Source organism: Antechinus flavipes, chromosome 4 (assembly GCF_016432865.1).
Source record: "Antechinus flavipes isolate AdamAnt ecotype Samford, QLD, Australia chromosome 4, AdamAnt_v2, whole genome shotgun sequence".
NCBI classification, from domain to species: domain Eukaryota; kingdom Metazoa; phylum Chordata; class Mammalia; order Dasyuromorphia; family Dasyuridae; genus Antechinus; species Antechinus flavipes.
In genome coordinates, this window is record NC_067401.1 from 76,335,708 (window position 1) to 76,351,877 (window position 16,170).

Genomic DNA, 16,170 nt, shown 5'->3' on the forward strand with positions numbered 1-16,170 from the left:
ATGTATATATGTAAATATATATGTATATATAGAGAGATTTGTCTCTTCAACTCGATATTAAACTCCTCAAGAGCAGAAAAATTTCTACTCTTCCATAGTTCTCATTACACAATGAAAATTCAGATATTATTGACTAAATAAGACTATCTCTCCAAAACACTAAAAAATAAAAATTTTAGTGAACTATTTCCTTTATACAATACACCTTGTTTCACTTATACAATAACTCTTTTTCAATGAATTGGCTAAATATCAACCAATTATTTCAGAATTATATGGAAGACATAGCCTGAATGACCGAATGATGAACTGGCATTCTTTATTCCATTATCTCCCAGTTCTATCCCACAACTAATTAGCCTCAATGGACACATCCATGGTTGGAAAAGGGTAGTAATGGTAGAAGAATTTTCAAGGATAAAATCTCAACTCAGCTATTCACACATCAGTTTCAATTTCTTCTTCAATCCAAAACTAAACCAATATTCCCACCACTTCCTGATGGAGTCAACTCCCAGACCCTAGCCAGAATGTTACTCCCAGGGCCCATCCCATAAGGATCTGTACTCCAGATTCCAGTGGAAATTTCCAGAGTTGGTATGAAATATGAAGAAGTTTGTGTTTTCTTTACCAAAATCCTAATCTAGAATGTCACATCCAAAATATAACGATCAGGAAATTGGGCTTACAATTATTATAATTTTTTTTTTTGGCTATCTGTATAGTCCTGGGCTATAGGACTAGAAGGAAGAGAAAGTAGGGTCAGGTCAGGAAGCTGGGTTTTGTATTTTTGTTTTTAAACCCAGTTAATAAGAAAAATTTAGCCCCAGTTATTAAGTATAATTAATGTTTCAAGAATTTGTGATTTTGCTTATCTGGTTATACTTTCCATTGAACCAATTCATAATCTTTCTAAAACTTAGTAGATAATATTTAATGGTTGTTGTGGCAAGGAGAATTCTCATCCTACATTCTAACTAGTGATAATCTCTAAATTCTGGTACTCAGATAACAATCATGTAATGGAATCTGTCACCAAGCTCATAGTAAAAGCGTTTCCTGGTTGGAAACCTGAAAAAGCCAAGTTAACAGCATTTATTAAGCACCTATTACATTTCAGGCACTGCACTCAGGGCTAAAAATACAAAGAAAGGCAAAAATAGATCCTGTTCTCTCATAGTCTAATGGGGGAGACAATTCATGCTCCTTCATGCATTTCTGCTCATGTATTTCTTAATACAGCTTCCTGGTCAAACTATTATTGTATACCTACTCTGTATCTTTCTATTGCCTTTGATTCACATGAAATTTTAATTCTTTGGAATTCATGGTCTTCCATAAAATAGTCATGTAATACCACCAGAAAATGGTACTAAAAAACTGGGGTTTACAGAAATAAGACAAGATCATTGAAAGAACTATGTAACTTTCTAAATATAGTATAGCCTAATTATCTTATTTCCATTAAATGGACCCAAATGTCTATCCACAATAACTGTCCATGGTCAAATGTAAACCTGTTGATGGACTAACCCAATGCTTTGCTCACTCAAATGTAGATCATAACCTAAACAACTAAACTCTTTCATCCATCTGGTTTTTCCTGTGTGGATTATAAGTCTTATTTCTTAAATAGTTGCATACCTCATTAAAAAATTGTGGTCCTCTGGGGCTTGATGCAATCAGAAAAATGACATTAGCAAGCAGGAACATTTGAAAAACCTCACCATCTATAGGAAATATTTCTATTTAGACTCTGTGCCAGGTGCTTTCCATAACAATGGTAAACTCCCTTGATAATCAAATATCTCCTTTAAAAAAAAAATAACTCCTTTGTAACTTCAACAGTCACAGGATGGTTAAACAAAGTTACCACTATGGCTTCATTTCCAAAGAATATTGTGTAATCTTATCCATGAGACACACATTCCTGAAGGAGAGACTTTGAGGCTCTATTTTGAACTACTGAATTAAATGCTTTTTTAAAAGGATAAACTGTTAAAAAAAAAAAAAAAAAAAGCACAAAGCCCAAATTTTATTAACAGCCACAAACACACCACAAAGGCAGGAATTTGGAACAAAGAATTTAATTACAGGGTACTATTTTAAAGCAGCTTTTTCTGAGGGGAAGGGTATTCCTTGTATCCCCACCTCCCTTTCATTGCATGAAAGAAACAAAAGACCCTTGGATTGAGAAAAAAGTTCAAGGTTCAAGACACACCTAACTTTTGTAATGTTTCTTTGTTAGAGCCCATACCTTTCTACCCTCATTTCAATTTCCAATACCTTTGTGGATAAAAAAAAAAAAGCTATATAAGGATGTCAAGAAAGTATAAAGTTATAAAGACTTTTTATAGAGGATTGATTAATTAGGAACAATAGGTAGGAGTGCTAATCCCCATGGAGTAATGTCAGTACTTTGAGGACTATGATGATGGTGCTCTATCAAATATTAGCAGAGTTCTGAGTCCCAGAAAAGAAAAAGAGAGTTGACAGGGAGGGCAGCAGGGTTGGAGAAAAAGAATCGGAGCTTGGTAAATGATGGAGCTTGAGAGCATGTGAAAGTGGGTCTGCATCAGGCTTGAAGTTTTATGCTCCAAGGAAGCACAATCTGTCTTAATCACTCTGTCTGGTACCTGGCACAAAGCCATTCACAGATGGCTAGTTTATATATGCTATTTAGTGAGAAAGATGAGGATACAGATGGTTACTTGCCAAAAACAAGCTCAACTTTCAAGTAAGAAATCCCCAGAGATAGGAAGTGAAACATGGGGACATAGGTCATACATATTATGTCCATCCTTTGAAGCTCATCTGAAATGCCATCTTATTAAAAAGGCTACATTTGATACTAATGATCAATAAAGAACTTTCCTACTTTGGACCTCAAGTGGCACTTTGTAGCTCTCTTTATGTACTTATCCCATATGATTTCATCAAAATAAACATTTCCTGGTAGTCTGAACTGGAGAAAGATACTTTACCTCTGTCTGCTTTAGTTTAGTCATATGTAAAATGTAGAAAATATCAGCACCTATTCCCAGAGTTTGTTGTGAAGATCAACAAAATAATATTTGTAAAAAAAAAAAAAAAAACTTAGTTCAGTGCCTGGCACATAGTAGGTACTATATAAACGCTTATTCCTTTCCCATTCCCCAAACCTGTACTAAATTGGCAAGACTTACAAGTAAGTATCCAGGAACGGATTGTATATCTGTTATCTGAGGACCAGCTAAATTTATAAAGGCTCAAAAGCTAGTTTCCACAAAATAATGAACTTTTTGGCCACAGCAATTCAAGAAGATAATCCCTTGCAGATAGGGAAATTTCCAAATGTGGTCATGTTGATGTCCTTTTCCTTCTATCATTTCCCTTTCTCATCACCATCCCTTATTGCATCCATTCAATCTGTATCCCCATCTTCCCGAACAAGAGTATAAAAGTGAATAAATTAGATATTGGTTTTAATCCTGAAGGACATTCTGCATCATTAAACCCTACTGACCACCTCATTCTCTGGCATATTCTCTCCTCACTGAATCACTTCAGAAGGAAGTATGCCTGAGATTCTGCTCAGCAAGTGCATTTCTTCCTATTAACCTTCTTCTACCGTATATGTACCCTCCATGCCCCTACCCTCCATGTTCCCACTTCCAACCTTTTGATCTATAATTACATCAATACTATTATTGATTCTGGAACTAACATATCAGCCAACTACCCTATGGCTCCCCTCACATGCTCTTTGCTGTGTAGATTTATTAGAATATCATTAACACTTCCAAAACAAAAACTTTGAAAGCTATAAGAACTATGATGAATTCAAGAATAATTAAGGATACCAAAGGACCCATGATGAAACATGCTCTCTATTTCAAAATCTTGACAGAATTAGAGTACAGGAAGAGACACATAAATTTTTACATCTAGTCATTAAAGGAATTTGTTTTATTTAACTGTGCATATTTGTTATTAGAATCTTATTTGGGAAATGGTGGCAGGGAGGGAAAATGGATTTCTGTAGATTGTTTTTTTAAATAGAGCATTGAGGAGAAGTTTACAGATATGAAATGTTGCTTGGACTTTCAGATAAGATCACAATATTATTAGCTTTAATTAATTGTTTTGCTTTCTAATCTATAAATGTAATATAATGTTTATAATGTAAAAAACAAAATTCAGCAATAATTTTTTTTAATGTAAACTCCTTGAGATCAGGGGCAGTATTGCTTCTAGATGTTTATCTCCAGCTCTTAGTTTTGTATCTTGCATGAAGTAAACATTAAGGAAAAGTGAATTTATTCATTGGTTTGGGAAAGAGAATCATTTATTAAACATCTACAATATGTAGGAACTAGGAACTATTCCTGCATATTGTAGTTGTTTAATAAATGCATTACAAATATTGTCTCATTTTATCCTCATAAAAACACTGAGAGAGAAATACTAATATTATTCCATTTCTACAATTGAGGACACTAAGATAGGCAAAGGTTAAGCTTGGAACTTAACAGCTTTTCAGTTAATAGCTGTTAACTTTCAGAGACTAGATTTGAACTGAGGCATTCTTGACTCTAGCCTCAGCAATCTATCCTTTGTACCATTTATCATCTACTCTTTGATTCATTCACCTATTACTGTGTTAATGATTATAATCAGCATTTATTTCTTCTCATGATCCAGTACAGTATGGAGAACTCAGGAAGCATTTCCTACTAGAGGTGCTATGTTATAAAAATATAGTAGATTTGAAACCAGATTAAAGTTGAAATACTTCCTCTGTCATTTACTGCTTGCAAGATTGTGATCAAGACCCTTCATCTCTCTGTGACTCAGTTTACTTATCTATAAAATGACTGGGATGGGAAACTAGATGGCTCGTAAGATCCTTTCCAGCTCTTAATCTATGATTCTCTGATCTTAAGGTTTTGTTTTTTTTTCTGAATTGTAGTTGAACTTATGGGAGCAAGATTAAAGGCTGGTACAATGTACTTCTTATACTAAATAACATGATAAAAAGAAGCCCCACATGTGTGGTCATGGAGAAAAGAGAAACTTAGCTGTAAAACCTGAAAGGGATGGAGGGTGGTCTGAAAAACATCCACTTCCTCCAAATGTCAAACTTGCCTGTTTGGTCTTCACAGCTCTTTATAAATTCCTAGTAATTAATCCTGACAGCTCCCCTGAGAAGGATAATGGAAAGGAGCCAGCATGGATGTGTATGTGTGTGGTATATATGTGGACACATAGTAATATAGGAACATGCTTAAAGGAAGTGCCAAGAGCACTAGCAAACCCTGAAGAGTATATTACTATTGATCCTCCCTTCCTCTCTGGGGAAGTAAGTAAGTGGCCACCAGATGTGCTAAAACACCTAGCATACCCCCTATGTATGCCATAAAGACATGTATAATTCTGTAAGTGGATGGATACAGGCACATATTGATGTATATGAGACTTGGACTTTTTCATAATAGTATATTGTATTTTATTTGCAAAACAGATCTGAGAATGGGATAATAATCTCAATTATTTCAATTGATTTTCACTATAATGCTACGAGTGTACATTTTACAGATAAGGAAATTGAGGCAGAGGTTAAGTGATTGCCCAAGATCACAAAGCTAGTTATGTGACTGAAGCAGGATTTAAATTCAGGTTTTCCTAACTCCAAATTTAGAATCATCACGTCATCTAATTGCTGCAACTAGACTTGTCCCCTGCCTTAGAATAAAGGCTCTAGGGTATAGGGCACTACCAAAAAAGGGGTACAAGAATTTCACGGTGAGCAAGTTTACTATATATTAATCATAAGTAACTTGCTCTTAGTATAGCACTTACAAGTTAATGAAATACTTCCCTCACAGTTAATCCATCAGGAGTCTCTGTTAAGCAACTACTATGTGTCATATACTATGCTAGGCATTAAGAGTACAAAAAATAGTAAGTAACCTTTTCCCTCAAGGAACTTATAAGCTGTGATCGGGGATGGGAGAAAAGATCAAGTAGAGAGTTAATACACAGGGATATGGATAAATAGACAGAGATATATAAAAATAGATACAGAATAAGTAACAACTGAGGAGGGGCATTATTATCCCACTTTATAGATGAGGAAGCATAGGTATGAAAATGTTGGGGGACTTGCTCAGAACCACATATATGGTTTCCGGCAAAGCCAACACATCATCACAGGTCCTGTGATTCCAAGTCCAGTATTCTTTCTACTGCCCTATATTTCTTACATACAAAAGGACAGTCCTTGGAAAAGTATAAAACTACAGCTAAGAATTTTAATTTAAGATGATAATCTAAAGAATAAGGGTTAAGAAATTAAAAAGTCCATTTTAATTATATACCTCAGAAAATCTGTTTCTCCCATTTCATCCATTTTCCAAATGTGCCTCATTGTTAATAATTTAATCTTAATTTAGGACTATAGACCTTAGGGAGCAACCCTCCTATTAACAAACCAAACTCAATGGTTCTAAATTCTTCATGTAAGACAAAGTTAAATAGCCCCTGTTCTTTCAAGATGGAAGCTAATGACTCTCTGAAGCCTAGTTTCATCTTCAAAAACCTAACTCCAATAACTTATTTTAATAAGCCAATTTATTGAAATTCTCTTCAAAACCACAGGTGGCTCTTCTCTAAATAAGGTGCTCATTGAGGTGCCAAATCCCAAAATAGTTGCCTGTGTTGCTGCTACTCCTCGCTTTCTATCCACCACAGCCAGCTCCCTTTCCATTAATGAGTCAGGGGATTGAAAGATGGAAGAAACCTTAAAGGTCATCTAGTCCATCCCCTTTTTAAAGATGAGGAAACTGAAGCCCAGATAGGAAAAGTGAGTTCCCCAAAATCACACAAGTTTAAAATAGCAAATGAAGATCCAAATCCACCTTCTGACACCAAAGCCACTGTTGTCAAACAAATGCTTTTGTTCTCCACAAGAATGTCTTTATAAATGTACAATAAGAAAAGAAAAGGAAAAGGAAAAGGAAAAGGAAAAGGAAAAGGAAAGGAAAGGAAAAGGAAAAGGAAAGGAAAGGAAAAGGAAAGGAAAGGAAAGGAAAGGAAAGGAAAGGAAAGGAAAGGAAAGGAAAGGAAGAAGGAAGGAAGGAAAGAAAGGAAGAAGGAAGGAAGGTATATGAGAAATAACCAAATAAAGCTAAGGAGAACTATGAAAAGGATTCTATTTAGCAACTAAGATTCGTCTGTAACTGCACTATTTACCTTATAAAGTACTGTCTCCTCCATCATCTTATAATACTCAAAACAATCCTAAGAGATAGAGCAGTTTTTATTCCTATTTTAACATGTGATAAAACTAGCTCACAGGCAGGTTTAAAAAAAAACTTCTACAAAATTATTGACAAAAACAGAATTGGAATCCAGGACTGACACCAAGTTCAGTTCTCTATTTACTATATCATATGATCTCCCTCCAAGAACATAGCAGCATTAATAACAATTGCTTACTTTTAAATTGAACTTTTAAGGCTTACAATATACTATTTTTTTTCACATGTCCTTATAACAATCCTAGGAGGCAGGTTGTATAAATATTAGCACCTTCATATTAGAGATGATGAGCCAGAGAGCTTAAATGACTTGCCCCTGAATCATATCACTAGTAAATGACAAGAGTTAGAATTCAAACCCAAATCTTCAGGGCTAAATCTAGTGTCATTTTTCCTATTTAAAATTCTCTCTTTAAGCAAGAGAAGCACTGGGTCTAAGACCATAAAGAAAATATCCACAAATATGGAAGCCAAAAATGAGACAGTATACAGAGGATTGGGCAAATCTTAAGGCACTCTGTAAATATCAAGTCTTGTACTGTGTTTTGCTGTACAGTGTTGTATTGTAGGGTTTCATTGTGTTGCATTGCATCAAGTCAAATTGATTCATATCTTATTATATAGTATCAAATCTTATTCAGAAATTAATGAGCTGAAAAGACTATTGTGTAAAGAAGATAGAAATGGCATTGATTTAAACTAAACCAAGGCTTTTATCTTGTAGTATTGACTTTTTCTTTCTTTTTCTCTCTCTCTTTCTTAAACTGGATCTCCCCTTTCTTGTCCAGGCTGAAAGTATAGCAAACATTCACAGGTCAAACCTCCCTTCTGCCAGGTACAAAAATCTATGACCAATCCCTATTTCCAACCTGTGCCCCTCTTTCAACAGCCTGAAAGTCCCCTATTTCTGGGTGCTCAACAAGAGCTGCTAGATTTAGTGGAGAACCTAATTAGTTTTATCCCTATTGCAGTTCACATCTCCCAAACTCAAATGATTCATTAGGTTCATCCTCCTCAGCAGCATAAGGAGATTCAGGCAAGTGCAACCAGGATTATAGAGCTTTAGTTTCATTCATTCAGTCATCTATTCAACAAACATCTGATTGAATATGTATCTATTATTGGTAAGACTCTATACAAGCTTAGGATACAAAGGTCTTTGGATGCAGGTCTTGCTCTCAAGGAACTTACAATCTAAGACCAAACATAAATAATACGTTCCCATTCCTCTCCTTGGTTAGCATTTTCCTAACTATAAAAGACGGACAAAGTTGCCATTCTATTCTGTTCCTTCCACCTGCCTCATGACTTCACCTGTTCCTAGCTGCATGAATGGAGAGGTATACCATCCTATCAGCTTACCACTGGTCCCCTAGTCTGAGATACCTATATCCTCAGAGGAGAAGCAATGCCCTTAGGTATATTAATAATCTACCTGAATTCATTCCTCATTGACTAACATCATCCAGTCATACCCTCCCCACCCCAGGGATGTATGAACCCTTAGATATCATTATTCAAGCTCTCTTTTCCATCCTCCACTGCCTGCTCCCTTATTTCTATCCCACTAGTTCAGTTCCAATCCCAATGGCCCTCTCTAAAACTACACACTCCTTCCACTGTGTTCTCTGAAATGCTTGCTGAATAGATAACAAGTTTATTTTCCTCCTAAACCTTTTTACTTTCCAACTCCTTCCACCTTCTCACTCTCATTGAGACCTAATTCCCCACTGCTTCTCTTGACAACCCTTGTATTTTCACTCATTCTCTTCAAATCACTAATCAAGTTGGAATATTTTCTGTTCCCTATTGTTACTACCAACCTCAGAATGATTCAGGAATCTCTTCTCTGAGGTCCACTTAATCTTTTATCTAGCAATCAAAAACCTCATAGCTGCTGTCTATAAATATCCAGGACACTCCCCTTGTCCCCTCAATAGGTCCATAGTCTTTCTCTTCTCCCCAACTTCTTTGCTCATTGTAGAGAACTTCAACACACATATTGATGATATTCCCTCAAACATCCCAACCTGTTACTTCATCAAATGAGTCATTTCCTGTGACCTCTCTCTCCATTCTACCTCAGCCATACAAGATGGTCATATCTTGATCTTGTCATTCCTCAAAAGTGTACCAATTGCATGTTCATGAACTCTGAAATTCCTTAATCTAATAATAATCTTTTGTTATTACATTTCTTTTTCTACCTTGCAACCCCAAATCCTGTTCTTTGACTCTACTGTGACCTCTAATTTGTCAGCCCTTGTGGAACTAAGCCCATCACCCCTAAACTAGTTCTACTCTCCTCCCTTCCCCATTTTTACCCCTTGATGAACCATTTCGCTCTCTTTTTTTCAATTTCTCCCGGTTTACTGGCTGTTTCTCTACACTCTCCAAACAAGCCCATTACTCCCACATCCCCCCCAAAACCTTACTTGAACCACACATTACTGTTAGCTCTCATCTAAAATCTTTCTTTTTTTGTGACTGAACTCCTTAGAGAATGTTGCCTATAAGAGATGTCTCCACTTCATTTCTTCCCACTCCCTTCTTAACTCTGACTTTCATTTTATTGTTCAAATGAGACTTTTCTCCAAAATTACTAAGAGTTTCTTAACTGAAAAATGTAACATGAGAGTAAAGATGTTAGATGAGAGCTAACAGTAATATGTGGTTCAAGTAAGATTTTGGGGGGAATGTGGGAGTAATGGGCATGTTTGGAGAGTGTAGAGAAACAGCCAGTAACCCGGGAGAAATTGAAAAAAAGAGAGTGAATGGTCCTGGGATTTGTTATCTACTGATTCTATGACATCTCACTTGCTGATCTTGTTAGCTCCCTGGATTCAATTAACATCTCCTTGTTGATGAATCTCATATCTCATCTACTCCTAACCTCTCTCCAGACTTCCAACCTTGATTCTCCAATAGTCTACTTGATATCTCAGACTAAATATACCACAGACATCTTAAGTTTAACATGTGCAAAACTGAACTTATTATCCTTCTTCAAAACCTTCCCCCCTCCTTATTACTAAAAAAGATACCACTATTCTCTCTGAAATTGGGATCGTATTGATGGAGAAAACTGCCAGTCAGTTCTGTTTATTAAGGCAACTGGATCACTGTTCTTCAATTTACAGTCTTAGAGTGTTGCCTAAGGGAACTGAGAAGTTAAATGGTTTCCCTACATTCACATGGCCAGAATGGCAGAGGCAATAATGAACCCAGTTCTGATACCAATAGGCTTTAAGACTGTGCGTACCTTTTGACACTGCAATACCACTACTTGGTCTGTATCACAAAGAGATCAAAGGAAAAGGGCCAATATGTACAAAGATAATTATAGTACTTCTTTTTGTCGTGGCAAAAAAATTGGAAATTAAGAGGACATTCATCAAAAGGAGAATGGCTGAATAAGTTGTAACATATGATTTTAATATTGTGCTATAAGAAATGATGAGCAGGATGATTTCAGAAAACCTGGAAAGACTTACATGAACTGAAGCAAAATTATATAAATAGAACCAGGAAAACATTGTACACAGAAATAGCAATTCATGTTATGTTCAACTGTGAATGATCTAGCTATTTTCAGCAATATAATAATCTAAGAAAATTCCAAAAGATTCATGATAAAAAATGCTATCCACTTGATATTAAATTGAAGCATACTTCTTTTACTTTATTATTCTTGTGGGTTTTGTTTCACGTTTTCTTTTGCAACATTGCTAATATGGAAATGTTTTACATGACTGCACATATATAATCCATATCAATTTGCTTGCTATCTCAGGTTGGGGAAGAAAAGGAAGGCAGGGAGAGAATTTAGAACTCAATTTTTTTGAATGAATGGTAAACATTTTTGTTTACATGTAACTAAAAAAAATGAAATAGAATTTTTTTAAAGAGAGAGACAGAGAGACAGAGAGAGAGAGACAGACAGACAGACAGAGAGAAATTGAAACTAGCTCCCAACCCATCTTTTTAGTCACTTCCCAAGCTGCTTTTTCTCCTTACAGTTTGAACTGTCCAAAAGTAGAATGGAGTACCTTGGGAGGTAGCAGATTCGCCCTTACTGAGCATTTTCAAATAAAAGTTGAATGACCTCTTTCTGGAATTGTTGAAGAAGGCAGTTATTTTCAACTCTGGAAACTCTTCCAATCCTGAGCTTCTAAAATAAACCATATTACTTTTCTCTTTACATTCGTCCTTGATTATCATAGCCTATTGGAAGCAGATCTACCTCAAAATGACTTAGGATATTTGTGAATTGTGGCATTTAAAAAAAAATTCTAGAGACATCATTTCTGGACAATTTAATCATTTTATTAATAATTCCAGTATTTTATTCAAAGGATGATCATGTGGCTATCTCTCTCTTAGATCAAAGACCATCTTGGTGATGGGCATAAGATGTATGTATATGCTTATTGGAAAAGGGGTGTTCCCAAGGATGGCGATCAACTCTTATTGGTTTACAATTAATGAAAGAATGAATATTACAATGAGAAGTTGAACTTTTTCAAATGAACTTTGGTTGTGATATTTACTTCTAAGTTACCCCCTAGCCTTGGGGCAATCTATTTAGAGAATTTATCCCCACCCAAACCTTAATAGAACACAATGCTTTCCCACCTGAGTGGAGTGTGAACAAAATTGTTAAGAAAGTTTGTCCAAGCTCATTATCAATAATGTCCTTCAAGAGACTGAATTTTTGAAATTAAGACTTAAAAAAGGGAGGGAATGCTGGATCTCCCCAAATCATTGGTTCTTAATAATCATTTCTCTTAGCATATAACATCTCATGGTAGTTCAACCATTTTTCCAGGCTGCTATACTTCTTCACCACACTTGGACTACCCTAAATTGCATGCTGTGACCATGAGCCATATCTTTCCATGTTGAAACTAAAGGTAAATTTCAATTACTTGGCCAAATTCCCAACTCACTCATTACTACTAAAATTTGTTGCCTAAGTTCATTTTTTCTTACTCTTTTTGCCATAGTTGAGAACAATTGTTTTTTTTTTAATCATAAAATCCTTTCAACAGCAATAACAACCACCAAAAAATGTTGTAGACCCCAGGGTAATTTAATTTATGACTCATAATGTCCTTTTAGATTTATTCCAATTATTACAATGATAACTTCTGTCCAAACAACCTCAAAATCACTGAAAAAATAAGCTTATTATGCCTTAAACATGCACATTCTTGCTATCAGAAGAAAAACACTTCTAATATAATTGTGCAGTTATTTACTGTTTAAAACATCATTAAAGAATTGCTTGAATCCTTTAGACCATTGTCCCAAATCACTAACTGGGAATCACTGTCTTAGAAAACAGCTATATCCCTTTATCTTACCCAGAAAAAGGTCTAGAATATTTCTAGTCCATACTTCCTAGATTCCTGTCATGTTCTCTCTAGATTTTCTCCTTAGTCTATAGTAAGCAACTTAAATGAACTGGAGATGTTAATGACTGAAAATATTTCAAGGTAATTCCCACCCTCCAAAAATCTAAATTTTAAGTTCCTAAATATGTGTTAAAAGCTTCTATTTTAAACCAAAATTTATATACAATTTTACCAGAAATCTGCAGAAAATTATTTCATCTGAGGCTATCAACAACTTTATGAGGTAGGTATTACTAATGTTTCCAATTCCCATTTCACAAATTAGGAAACTGATATTCAGAAAAATAAGCAACTTGCCCAAAATTGAAGAACCAAATGGTAGCAAAGCCAATTCTAATTCTCTAAAGTAGGTCTTTTGATTCCAAATTCACTTTTCACTATAGTATTCAGCCATTTGGCAAGAAGGTTTGAAGATTAATCATGATAGGTTTCTGACAATTTTAAGCATGATACTAAGGAAGACCTTTGAGAACAGGAAGCCTTATATCAGACTTCTCAAATTATCACATAACTGGTTGCCTTTTCTGTCTAAATGTAATCCTAGCCAATGTTAATTATTTTCCTTTTTTTATAGCTTGTTTGTATATATTTATTTGCATGGTGTCTTCCCCTCTACTAGATTGTGAACTCCTGGATTCTTTTTTGGGGGGAAGGGGCAGGAAGAGAAATATTTGAATACCTTTTATTGTAGACAACCTGCATGACATTTTTAAAAACAATGCTTCCATCCCAAATAAATCAAGGTCAAAAATGAATAAAGCTCAATATGTTATTAGTCCAAATTTGTCCAAGTCCTGGTGTTGTGCTGATGCCAAAAAGCAGCAGCCAATTATGACAGGTGATTCAAAGGAAAAAGCTGAACTTGTTAACATTTCTTCATTTCTAAACCATCCTTAAAGAAAATCTTACATGGGGGATCCCATCATCCTCCTGGAAGTCTAAAAGAATCAGCTGTCATCTAGATTCATGTTTTCATTTATGAAGAACTGATAGTTTTTTTTTAATTAACAAGGATATGTTTGATTTATTCAGTAGGTTTTATTCTATCTGGCTTGTGTTCTTCAAGTCTGCCTTTGACTGATTTCATATAATCTTTGATGTACTTTTTGAGATTTCTTTTATGAAACTAGTCTCTTGTAGATGATAGCTTATTACTATGTCAACTCCAGTAATTTATAATAGCAACTGTTCTCTTACCCTCAATACCTCTAGCAGAAGTATTTACACCAAGGAATGAATCATCAGTGGCACCCTCTGTCCTACTGACTATCTTCTCCTTCACTTCCAGGCACAGTCCATTCAAAATCTCATGAATCTTATAAATGTTGGAGAACATCTTATCATGGCCGAGGTCCAGGTAGATGATCATAGTGGCCAAAGGAGGGAGAGGATGGGAAACTTCAGGGCCAGAGTTCTGTGTGAGCATAAGTGAGATGCAATCTCGGGTTTTGGAAGGAGAAGGATAGGAGGAGTAGGGAACTAGTGGAAAAACTACAGACTTTTGCCTTTTTTGTACCCTCCTTTTCTGAGCACAATGATTGGTATATAATAGTATTGCTATATAATAGGCACTTAATATTGTTTAATTATTGATTCCACCACACTGAAATGACAGCTGGCCATTCCATACCACAGTTTGGTTTAATTCTCATCCTATCTGCCCCAAATCTACCATCTTTCTTCAGTTTTACTGTTGGTATTTTTGTTTAGTTGTTTTAGTCATGTCCAACTTCATGATCCAATTTGGGGTTTTTTTGGCAGAGATACTGGAGTGATTTGCCATTTACAGACAAGTTTTTCTGACTCCAGATCCAGGCCTCTATCATCCATGGTATCACTTAGCTGCCTTTCTCTTCCATTTACAACCAAGAAAATAATTTCTTTAGACAGAGGAGCATGGGAAAGAATAATAAAATAAATCTCTTTTCTTCCCTTATAGATCATATTTTTTTCCCTTTTAGGAAAAAGAAAGTGATTTTGCTTCCTCTATCCTTTCCCACTCTCCCTCACACACACATAAACATTCAATATCTAAAAATAAACAAACAACTAATAAAACAACTAAGCAACCTAGACAGGCCAAGGCTTACTTCATCAACAAACATACTTCTCCTTTCTCCATTGCCTTCTTTCCCTAGCAGTCTGATACCTGTTTGCTATATTACCTTGATCATGCAAATTTCACTTTTAAATCAGAATCTGATTGAAAAAGTAATACTCCCTCAAGGATACTTTCTGGCTTCTGAAATGTCATTTCAGTTCTCCTAACACTCATTTTGTGGGGAGCATTTCAGTGAAATGAGCAAGTGATTCCTTTTCAGGATAGCTTGTTGGCTACAAGAATTTAACTAATTTCTTGGAAAGATTATTTCCTTTTATTTTGTTTTGTTTTAATGGCTCCAAGCTTCTGTTCAAGTCTTGGGAATGTTATGTTTTGGATAGGGTTCTTGAATTGGTAAAAGAAAAAATGTGAAAATGAGCAACAATAAGTCACATTATATGTGCAAAAAGGAATAGTGAGTAACAATCCATAAGTTAACTTCTCTTGAAATCTGAATCCTTTCTTTAAGTAAAGTTGAATGACTCTTTTGGTCATAAGGGTTCAAAGAATACAAGGAATCAGTAGTTTATAAAAGACTTAATGAGTTCTTGAAGTTCCCAAAATGGCTCCTACCAAAGAAAATTTGTCCTAGGGGAAGATTATAACTGCAAATTGGCCAGCCCCAAATCTGGCCCAAGTGCAGTGACTGCGCCCATTGAATGCCAGCCAGACTATCTGCACTTGGGCCAGGCTACATTACTAAAACTGAAAGCAAGTATTATCATTGAGATGGGTCAAAAATCTTGGACCAAACTCTCCAGCTATCTTCCACATTACATATGTACCACTTCTCTGTATTTTAGAGAAAATTCTGTTTGTCCTGTGTTGTTTTAAGTATTTCAAACCCAGAAAGTATCCAAATCTCCCAACCTACCTCAGACACAAAAGAATACAGCTATACTCCTGCTGCAGAGCATATTTCTGGAATGGCTCCTCTTGCTTTCACGCATGTGTACTTAAGGAATGAAAATTTATTTTAATCTAATCTTGAGTGCAACATAATTTAAAAAGTAGATTTGTTTATCTATATATTCATGGAAACCTATTACACATTTTAAAATAGGTTAAATTTCAAGTATTTCAAATCTTAGGAGAGTCAACAGTCTTCATTCACGTTGCCTCTTGGCTACTTTACAACTTCTTCCATCTTCATATAGTCTACTACGCAGTTGCTCAAGTTCAAGGACCATGTAGCACCCAATCTAGGATAATGGGAGAATTAAAGTAAGAATGAAAGAACTTATCAGTCAAACAATTCAAGTCAGTTCCCCCACCCCTGCTGACTGCACTCTTTAGTGCATATCATGTTCTCATGAACTTCAACATCAGGAACTTCCCATCCTACAAGATG

The 16,170-nt window shown here is 35.4% G+C and overlaps 1 pseudogene; it reads right to left on the reverse strand.

The window, feature by feature from the left end:
• Positions 1 to 13,583: 13,583 nt before the first annotated feature.
• LOC127563158 (translationally-controlled tumor protein homolog) lies at positions 13,584 to 14,087 on the reverse strand (annotated as a pseudogene).
• Positions 14,088 to 16,170: the final 2,083 nt, after the last annotated feature.